Source organism: Grampus griseus, assembly GCF_964374135.1.
Source record: "Grampus griseus genome assembly, chromosome: 2".
NCBI lineage: Eukaryota > Metazoa > Chordata > Mammalia > Artiodactyla > Delphinidae > Grampus > Grampus griseus.
In genome coordinates, this window is record NC_139018.1 from 103,033,360 (window position 1) to 103,043,487 (window position 10,128).

General features: G+C 42.3%; 1 protein-coding gene across 1 annotated transcript in view; it reads right to left on the bottom strand.

Annotated features, from left to right (window-relative positions):
- The window catches only part of GTF2A2 (general transcription factor IIA subunit 2), a 30,367-nt gene extending 20,480 nt beyond the window's left edge, over positions 1-9,887 (bottom strand). The window contains exon 1 of the mRNA XM_082647598.1: positions 9,769-9,887. The gene's annotated coding sequence lies outside the window, so the exon portion shown is untranslated. The remainder of the gene's footprint in view (positions 1-9,768) is intronic.
- Positions 9,888-10,128: the final 241 nt, after the last annotated feature.

The following is a 10,128-nucleotide window of genomic DNA, read 5'->3' on the forward strand; positions in this document are numbered from 1 at the left end:
CTCCAAAATATCCAAACAGCTCATGCAGCTCAATATACAAAACAAAGAAAACAATCAAACAATGGGCAGAAGATCAAAATGGATGTTTCTTCAAAGAGGACATACAGATTGCCAAGAAGCACATGAAAAGATGCTCAAGATCACTGGTTATTGGAGAAATGCAGATCAAAGCTGCAATAAGGTATCACCTCACACCGGTCAGAATGGGCATCATCAAAAAAATCTACAAACAATAAATGCTGGAGAGGGTGTGGAGAAAAGGGAACCCTCCTACACTGATGGTGCACCCATTATGGAGAACAGTGTGGAGGTTCCTTAAAAAACTGAATATATTGGGCTTCCCTGGTGGCACAGTGGTTGCGAATCTGCTTGCCGATGCAGGGGACACGGGTTCGTGCCCCGGTCCGGGAAGATCCCACATGCTGCGAAGCGGCTGGGCCCATGAGCCATGGCCACTGAGCCTGCGCGTCCAGAGCCTGTGCTCTGCAACGGAAGACGCCACAACAGTGAGAGGCCCGTGTACTGCAAAACAAAACAAAAGTGAATATAGAGTTGCCACATGATCCAGCAATCCCACTCCTGGTCATATAATTGGAGAAAACTGTAATTCAAAAAGATACATGCACCCCAGTGTTCATTACAGAATTATTTACAATAGCCAGGACACAGAAGCAACCTAAACGTCCACTGACAGAGGAGTGGATAAAAAAGATATGGCATATATACAATGGAATATTACTCAGCCACAAAAATAGAATGAAATAGGGAGAGAGGGGGAAGATGGCGAAAGAGTAAGACACGGAGATCACCTTCCTCCCCACAGACACATGAGAAACACATCTACACGTGGAACAACTCCTACAGAACACCTACTGAACGATGGCAGAAGACCTCAGACCTCCCAAAAAGCTAGAAACTCCCCCACGTACCTGAGTAGGGCAAAAGAAAAAAGAATAAACAGAGACAAAACAATAGGGACAGGACCTGCACCAGTGGGAGGGAGCCATGAAGGAGGAAAGGTTTCCACACACTAGAAGCCCCTTCACGGGCGGAGACTGCGGGTGGCGGATGGGGGGAGCTTTGGGGTCACGGAAGAGAGCGCAGCAACAGGGGTGCAGAGGGCAAAGCGGAGAGATTTCCGCACAGAGAATCGGTGCCGACCAGCACTCATCAGCCCGAGAGGCTTGTCTGCTCACCCGCCAGGATGGGCGGGGCTGGGAGCTGAGGCTCGGGCTTTGGTCGGAGCACAGGGAGAGGACTGGGGTTGGCGGCGTGAACGCAGCCTGCATGGGGTTAGTGCGCCACGGCTAGCCGGGAGGGAGTCCGGGAAAAAGTCTGGACCTGCCGAAGAGGCAAGAGCCTTTTTCTTCCCTCTTTGTTTCCTGGTGCTCGAGGAGAGGGGATTAAGAGCACTGCTTAAAGGAGCTCCAGAGACGGGCGCCAGCCGCGGCTAAAAGCGCGGACCCCAGAGACGGGCAGGAGACGCTAAGGCTGCTGCTGCCACCACCAAGAAGCCTGTGTGCGAGCACAGGTCACTATCCACACCCCCCTTCCGGGGAGCCTGTGCAGCCCGCCACTGCCAGGGTCCCGGGATCCAGGGACAACTTCCCTGGTAAAACGCACGGCGCGCTTCAGGCTGCTGCTGCGTCACGCCGGCCTCTGACGCTGCAGGCTCACCCCCCGCTCCGTACCCCTCCCTCCCCCCAGCCTGAGTGAGCCAGAGCCCCCGAATCAGCGTCTCCTTTAACCCCATCCTGTCTGAGCGAAGAAGAGACGCCCTCCAGCGACCTAACGCAGAGACGGGGCCAAATCCAAAGCTGAACCCTGGGAGCTGTGCGAACAAAGAAGAGAAAGGGAAATTTCTCCCAGCAGCCTCAGGAGCAGTGGATTAAATCTCCACAATCAACTTGATGAACCCTGCATCTGTGGAATACCTGAAGAGACAAGGAATCATCCCAAATTGAGGAGGTGGAATTTGAGAGCAAGATTTATTATTTTTTCCCCTTTTCCTCTTTTTGTGAGTGTGTATGTGTATGCTTCTGTGTGAGAGTTTGTCTGTATAGCTTTGCTTTCACCATTTGTCCTAGGGTTCTATCCATCCATTTTTTTTTACTTAAAAAACTTTTTTTCTTAATATTTTTTATTTTAATAACTTTATTTTACCTTATTTTATTTTCTTTTATCCTTTCTTTCTTTCTCTCTCTCTCTCTCTCTCTCTCCCTCCCTCCCTCTCTCTCTTTCTTTCTTTCTACTCTTTCTCCCTTTTATTCTGAGCCGTGTGGATGAAAGGCTCTTGGTGCTGCAACCAGGAGTCAGTGCTGTGCCTCTGAGGTGGGAGAACCAATTTCAAGACACTGGTCCACAAGAGACCTCCCAGCTCCACGTAATATCAAACGGCGAAAATCTCCCAGAGATCTCCATCTCAACACCGGCACCCAGCTTCACTCAATGACCAGCAAGCTACAGTGCTGGACACCCTATGCCAAACAACTAGCAAGACAGGAACACAACCGCACCCATTAGCAGAGAGGCTGCCTAAAATCATAATAAGTCCACAGACACCCCAAAACACACCGCCAGACGTGGACCTGCTCACCAGAAAGGCAAGATCCAGCCTCATCCACCAGAACACAGGCACGAGTCCCCTCCACAAGGAAGCCTACACAACCCACTGAACCAACTTTAGCCACTGGGGACAGACACCAAAAACAATGGGAACTACGAACCTGCAGCCTGCAAAAAGGAGACCCCAAACACAGTAAGATAAGCAAAATGAGAAGACAGAAAAACACACAGCAGATGAAGGAGCAAGATAAAAACCCACCAGACCTAACAAATGAAGAGGAAATAGGCAGTCTACCTGAAAAAGAATTCAGAATAATGATAGTAAAGATGTTCCAAAATCTTGGAACTAGAATAGACAAAATGCAAGAACATTTAACAAGGACCTAGAAGAACTAAACATGAAACAACCAATGATGAACAACACAATAAATGAAATTAAAAATACTCTAGATGGGATCAATAGCAGAATAACTGAGGAAGAAGAACGGATAAGTGACCTGGAAGATAAAATAGTGGAAATAACTACAGCAGAGCAGAATAAAGAAAAAAGAATGAAAAGAACTGAGGACAGTCTCAGAGACCTCTGGGACAACATTAAACGCACCAACATTCGAATTATAGGGGTTCCAGAAGAAGAAGAGAAAAAGAAAGGGACTGAGAAAATATTTGAAGAGATTATAGTTGAAAACTTCCCTAATATGGGAAAAGAAATAGTTAATCAAGTCCAGGAAGCACAGAGAGTCCCATACAGGATAAATCCAAGGAGAAACACGCCAAGACACATATTAATCAAACTGTCAAAAATTAAATACAAAGAAAACATATTAAAAGCAGCAAGGGAAAAACAACAAATAACACACAAGGGAATCCCCATAAGGTTAACAGCTGATCTTTCAGCAGAAACTCTGCAAGCCAGAAGAGAGTGGCAGGACATATTTAAAGTGATGAAGGAGAAAAACCTACAACCAAGATTATTCTACCCAGTAAGGATCTCATTCAGATTCGACAGAGAAATTAAAACCTTTACAGACAAGCAAAAACTGAGAGAGTTCAGCACCACCAAACCAGCTTTACAACAAATGCTAAAGGATCTTCTCTAGGAAAGAAACACAGAGAAGGAAAATACCTATAATAACAAACCAAAAACAATTAAGAAAATGGGAATAGGAACATACATATCAATAATTATGTTAATTGTAAATGGATTAAATGCTCCCACCAAAAGACACAAACTGGCTGAATGGATACAAAAACAAGACCCATATATATGCTGTCTACAAAAGACCCACTTCAGACCTAGAGACACATACAGACTGAAAGTGAGGGGCTGGAAAAAGATATTCCATGCAAATGGAAACCAAAAGAAAGCTGGAGTAGCAAATGTCATATCAGACAAAATAGACTTTAAAATAAAGACTATTAGAAGAGACAAAGAAGGACACTACATAATGATCAAGGGATCGATCCAAGAAGAAGATGTAACAATTGTAAATGTTTATGCACCCAACGTAGGAGCACCTCAATACATAAGGCAAATACTAACAGCCATAAAAGGGGAAATCGACAGTAACACATTCATAGTAGGGGACTTCAACACCCCACTTTCACCAATGGACAGATCATCCAAAATGAAAATAAATAAGGAAACACAAGCTTTAAACGATACATTAAACAAGATGGACTTAATATTTATAGGACATTCCATCCAAAAACAACAGAATACACATTTTTCTCAAGTACTCATGGAACATTCTCCAGGACAGATCATATCTTGGGTCACAAATCAAGCCTTGGTAAATTTAAGAAATTTGAAATTGCATCAAGTATCTTTCCCGACCACAACGCTATGAGACTAGATATCAATTACAGGAAAAGATCTGTAAAAAATACAAACACATGGAGGCTAAACAATACACTACTTAATAACAAAGTGATCACTGAAGAAATCAAAGAGGAAATAAAAAAATACCTAGAAACAAATGACAATGGAGACACGACAACCCAAAACCTATGGGATGCAGCAAAAGCAGTTCTAACAGGGAAGTTTACAGCAATACAATCCTACCTTAATAAACAGGAAACATCTCGAATAAACAACCTAAGCTTGCACCTAAAGCAATTAGAGAAAGAAGAACAAAAAACCCCCAAAGTTAGCAGAAGGAAAGAAATCATAAAGATCAGATCAGAAATAAATGAAAAAGAAATGAAGGAAATGATACCAAAGATCAATAAAAAAGCTGGTTCTTTGAGAAGATAAACAAAATTGATAAACCATTAGCCAAACTCATCAAGAAAAAAAGGGAGAAGACTCAAATCAATAGAATTAGAAATGAAAAAGGAGAAGTAACAACTGACACTGCTGAAATACAAAAGATCATGAGAGATTACTACAAGCAACTCTATGCCAATAAAATGGACAACCTGGAAGAAATGGACAAATTCTTAGAAATGCACAACCGGCCAAGACTGAATCAGGAAGAAATAGAAAATATGAACAGACCAATCACAAGCACTGAAATTGAGACTGTGATTAAAAATCTTCCAACAAACAAAAGCCCAGAACCAGATTGCTTCAGAGGCGAATTCTATCAAACACTTAGAGAAGAGCGAACACCTAGCCTTCTCAAACTCTTCCAAAATATAGCAGAGGGAGGAACACTCCCCAACTCATTCTACGAGGCCACCATCACCCTGATACCAAAACCTGACAAGGATGTCACAAAGAAAGAAAACTACAGGCCAATATCACTGATAAACATAGATGCAAAAATCCTCAACAAAATACTAGCAACCAGAATCCAACAGCACATTAAAAGGATCATACACCATGATCAAGTGGCGTTTATTCCAGGAATGCAAGGATTCTTCAATATACGCAAATCAATCAATGTGATACACCATATTAACAAACTGAAGGAGAAAAACCATATGGTCATCTCAATAGATGTAGAGAAAACTTTTGACAAAATTCAACACCCATTTATGATAAAAACCCTCCAGAAAGGAGGCATAGAGGGAACTTTCCTCAACATAATAAAGGCCATATATGACAAATCCACAGCCAACATCATCCTCAATGGTGATAAACTGAAACAATTTCCACTAAGATCAGGAAGAAGACAAGGTTGCCCACTCTCACCACTCTTATTCAACATAGTTTTGGAAGTTTTCCCCACAGCAATCAGAGAAAAAAAGGAAATAAAAGGATTCCAAATTGGAAAAGAAGAAGTAAAGCTGTCACTGTTTGCAGATGACATGATACTATACACAGAGAATCCTAAAGATGCTACCAGAAAACTACTAGAGCTAATCAATGAATTTGATAAAGTAGCAGGATACAAAATTAATGCACAGAAATCTCTGGCATTCCTATACACTAATGATGAAAAATCTGAAAGTGAAATCAATAAAACACTCCCTTTTATCACTGCAACCAAAAGAATAAAACATCTAGGAATAAACCTACTTAAGGAGACAAAAGACCTGTATGCAGAAAATTATAAGACAGTGATGAAAGAAATTAAAGATGATACAAATAGATGGAGATATATACCATGTGCTTGGATTGGAAGAATCAACATTGTGAAAATGACTCTACTACCCAGAGCAATCTACTGATTCAATGCAATCCCTATCAAACTACCACTGACATTTTTCACAGAACTAGAACAAAAAATTTCACAATTTGTATGGAAACACAAAAGACCACGAATAGCCAAAGCAATCTTGAGAACGAAAAACGGAGGTGGAGGAATCAGGCTCCCTGACTTCAGACTATACTACAAAGCTACAGTAATCAAGACAGTATGGTACTGGCACAAAAACAGAAAGATCAATGGAACAGGATAGAAAGCCCAGAGATAAACCCATGCACATATGGTCACCTTATCTTTGATAAAGGAGGCAGGAATGTACAGTGGAGAAAGGACAGCCTCTTCAATACGTGGTGCTGGGAAAACTGGACAAGTACATGTACAAGTTTGAGATTAGATCACTCCCTAACACCATAGACAAAAATAAGCTCAAAATGGATTAAAGACCTAAATGTAAGGCCAGACACTATCAAACTCTTAGAGAAAAACATAGGCAGAACACTCTATGACATAAATCACGGCAAGATCCTTTTTGACCCACCTCCTAGAGAAATGGAAATAAAAACAAAAATAAACAAATTGGACCTAATGCAACTTCAAAGCTTTTGCACAGCGAAGGAAACCATAAACAAAACCAAAAGACAACCCTCAGAATGGAAGAAAATATTTGCAAATGAAGCAACTGACAAAGGATTAATCTCCAAAATTTACAAGTAGCTCATGCAGCTCAATAACAGAAAAACAAACAACTCAATCCAAAAACAGGCAGAAGACCTAAATAGACATTTCTCCAAAGAAGATATACAGACTGCCAACAAACACAAGAAAGAATGTTCAGCATCATTAATCATTAGAGAAATACAAATCAAAACTACAATGAGATATTATCTCACACCGGGCAGAATGGCCATCATCAAAAAATCTACACCAAAAAAAAAAAAAAAAAAAAAAATCTACAAACAGGGCTTCCCTGGTGGCGCAGTGGCTGAGAGTCCGCCTGCCGATGCGGGGGACACGGGTTCGTGCCCCGGTCCGGGAAGATCCCACATGCCGTGCAGCGGCTGGGCCCGTGAGCCATGGCCGCTGGGCCTGCGCGTCCGGAGCCTGTGCTCTGCAACGGGAGAGGCCACAACAGTGAGAGGCCCGCGTACCGCAAAAAAAAAAAAAAAAATCTAGAAACAATAAATGCTGGAGAGGGTGTGGAGAAAAGGGAACACTCTTGCACTGCTGGTGGGAATGTGAATTGGTACAGCCACTATGGAGAACAGTATGGAGGTTCCTTAAAAAACTAAAAATAGAACTACCATACAACCCAGCAATCCCACTACTAGGCATATACCCTGAGAAAACCATAATTCAAAAAGAGTCATGTACCAAAATGTTCACTGCAGCTCTATTTACAATAACCCGGAGATGGAAACAGCCTAAGTGTCCATCATCGGATGAATGGATAAAGAAGATGTGGCACATATATACAATGGAATATTACTCAGCCATAAAAAGAAACGAAATTGAGCTATTTGTAATGAGGTGGATGGACCTAGAGTGTGTCATAGAGAGTGAAGTAAGTCAGAAAGAGAAAGACAAATACCGTATGCTAACACGTGTGTATGGAATTTAAGAAAAAAAAAGGTCATGAAGAACCTAGGGGTAAGACAGGAATAAAGACACAGACCTACCAGAGAGGATATGGGGAGGGGGAAGGGTAAGCTTGGACAAAGTGAGAGAGTGGCATGGACATATATACACTACCAAACGTAAAACAGATAGCTAGTGGGAAGCAGCCGCATAGCACAGGGAGATCAGCTAGGTGCTTTGTGACCGCCTGGAGGGGTGGGATAGGGAGGGTGGGAGACGCAAGAGGGAAGAGACGTGGGAACATATGTATATGTATAACTGATTCACTTTGTTATAAAGCAGAAACTAACACACCATTGTAAAGTATGGATGGACCCAGAGATTGTCATACTGAGTGAAGCAAGTCAGACAACGACAAACATCATATGGTATCACTTATATGTGGAATCTCCAAAAATGGTACAAATGAACTTATTTACAAAACAGAAACAGTCACAGATGTAGAAAACAAATTTATGGTTACCAGGGGGAAAAGCGGGAGGATAAATTGGGACATTGGGATTGACATATACATATTACTATATATAAAACAGATAACTAATAAGGACCTACTGTAAAGTACAGGGAACTCTACTCAATACTCTGTAATGACCTATATGGGAAAAGAATCTTAAAAAAAAAAGAAGTGGATATATGTATAACTGATTCACTTTGCTGTACACCTAAAACTAACATAACATTGTAAATCAACTATATCCCCCCCCCAAAAAAAACCCCCAAGAAGATACATGCACTTTTCTTTCACTGCAGCATTATTTACAATAGCCAAGATACACAAACAATCAAAGTGTCCATCCAGGGATGAATGGATAAAAACAATGCGGTATATAGAATGGAATATTATTCAGATATTTAGAAAAATGAAATCCTGCCATTTGGGACAATGTGAATGGGCTTTGAGGTCATTACACCAAGTGAAGTCAGTCAGAGAAAAAAACACCACATGATCTCACTTACATGTGGAAACTAAAAAAAGAGAAGAAAATTAAGCTCATAGATAGAAAATTGAGGGTTGGGGAAAAGCATGGGTGAAACTACAAACTTGCAATTATAAAATAAGTAAGTCATGGGGATATAATGTACAGGATGGTGACCAGAGTTACTAATACTGCATTGCATATTTGAAAGTTGCTAAGAGAGTAGATCTTAAAAGTCCTCATCACATGAAAAAAAAATTTTTTGCAACTATGTTTGGTGACGGATGTTAACTAGACTTATTGTGGTGATCTTTTCACAATGTATACAAACATTGAATCATTATGCTGTACACCTGAAAGTAATGTAGTTAAGTTATATGTCAATTATACCTCAATAAAAAATAATTTTAGAAATAGCTATGTTATTTAAATGTTTGTTTAAATTACTTGCTTTAATTAATCTCAGATTTCTAAAAATTCCTTGTGAAATGTTTAATTCTTTCAGATGTGGTATGAGCCACGTAAATTTAGTACTACTCCATTTTGCAGTTTAGAAAATTAAAGTAGAAGGCTCCACATTCGGAAGTAACCTCACAGTCCTAGTCTTTCTTGAGCAAACCATCCAGTTTAAATTCATTCCGGTACGAGTTCACATGAGGTTGGAAAGCGGACTTCAAGCACCGAAGACACACAAGAATGAGACACTTAAGAAACGGGCCGCCCCCCCCCCCTGCAAGCCCGCCCCGATACTGTGGGGAAAAATCACCATGTAAGCTTTAAGACTTTCACCTGGCTAAAAATACGGTGCTGGGCTGAGGACCCCTGCCCCCCAACCCCCCACCCTCCGGACTGTTCACATGGCGCCCCGAGTACAACAAGCCTCTCGGCCGCCTCCTTTTCCTTCCCTTCCCACCCCGGGAAGCGCCGCGAGGCCATCCCGGCAGCGAAGTCGGTAACGGGCCGAACCCAGGCCGAAAAGGCCCTCGCAGAAGACCCAACGGACGCAATGCCTGCTCTGAATGGTGGCAGGGAGCGCGGGCAGGCTCACCAAGTACCTGTGGAAAAGGCGCTTCCCGCGTCGGAGGCAACAGAAGTGGTTCAGCCAGGAATCCAGCAAGAGATACCTACTTCGCCAGAGTACCTCTCGTTCCGCCGCAGATAAAGCGGCCCTGGGTCGGCGTCCCGGAAGCACTCGCAGAAGCTGGAAATGACGTAGGCCCGTGAGCCCCGCCCATTCCTGCTCCCGCCAGCCACTCAAGTCTTGCGAGAGGGGAGGGATGTGGAGAGAGGAGCGTGGGGCCGCAGCTTTGAAGCCTCAGAACGCTAAACAGGTGTAGCTCCCAAGTAATTCACCAGGTTCAGTAAATCGTTAATGAGAGAATTACAATTTTACAGACTCTTCTCCACTGTTAGAC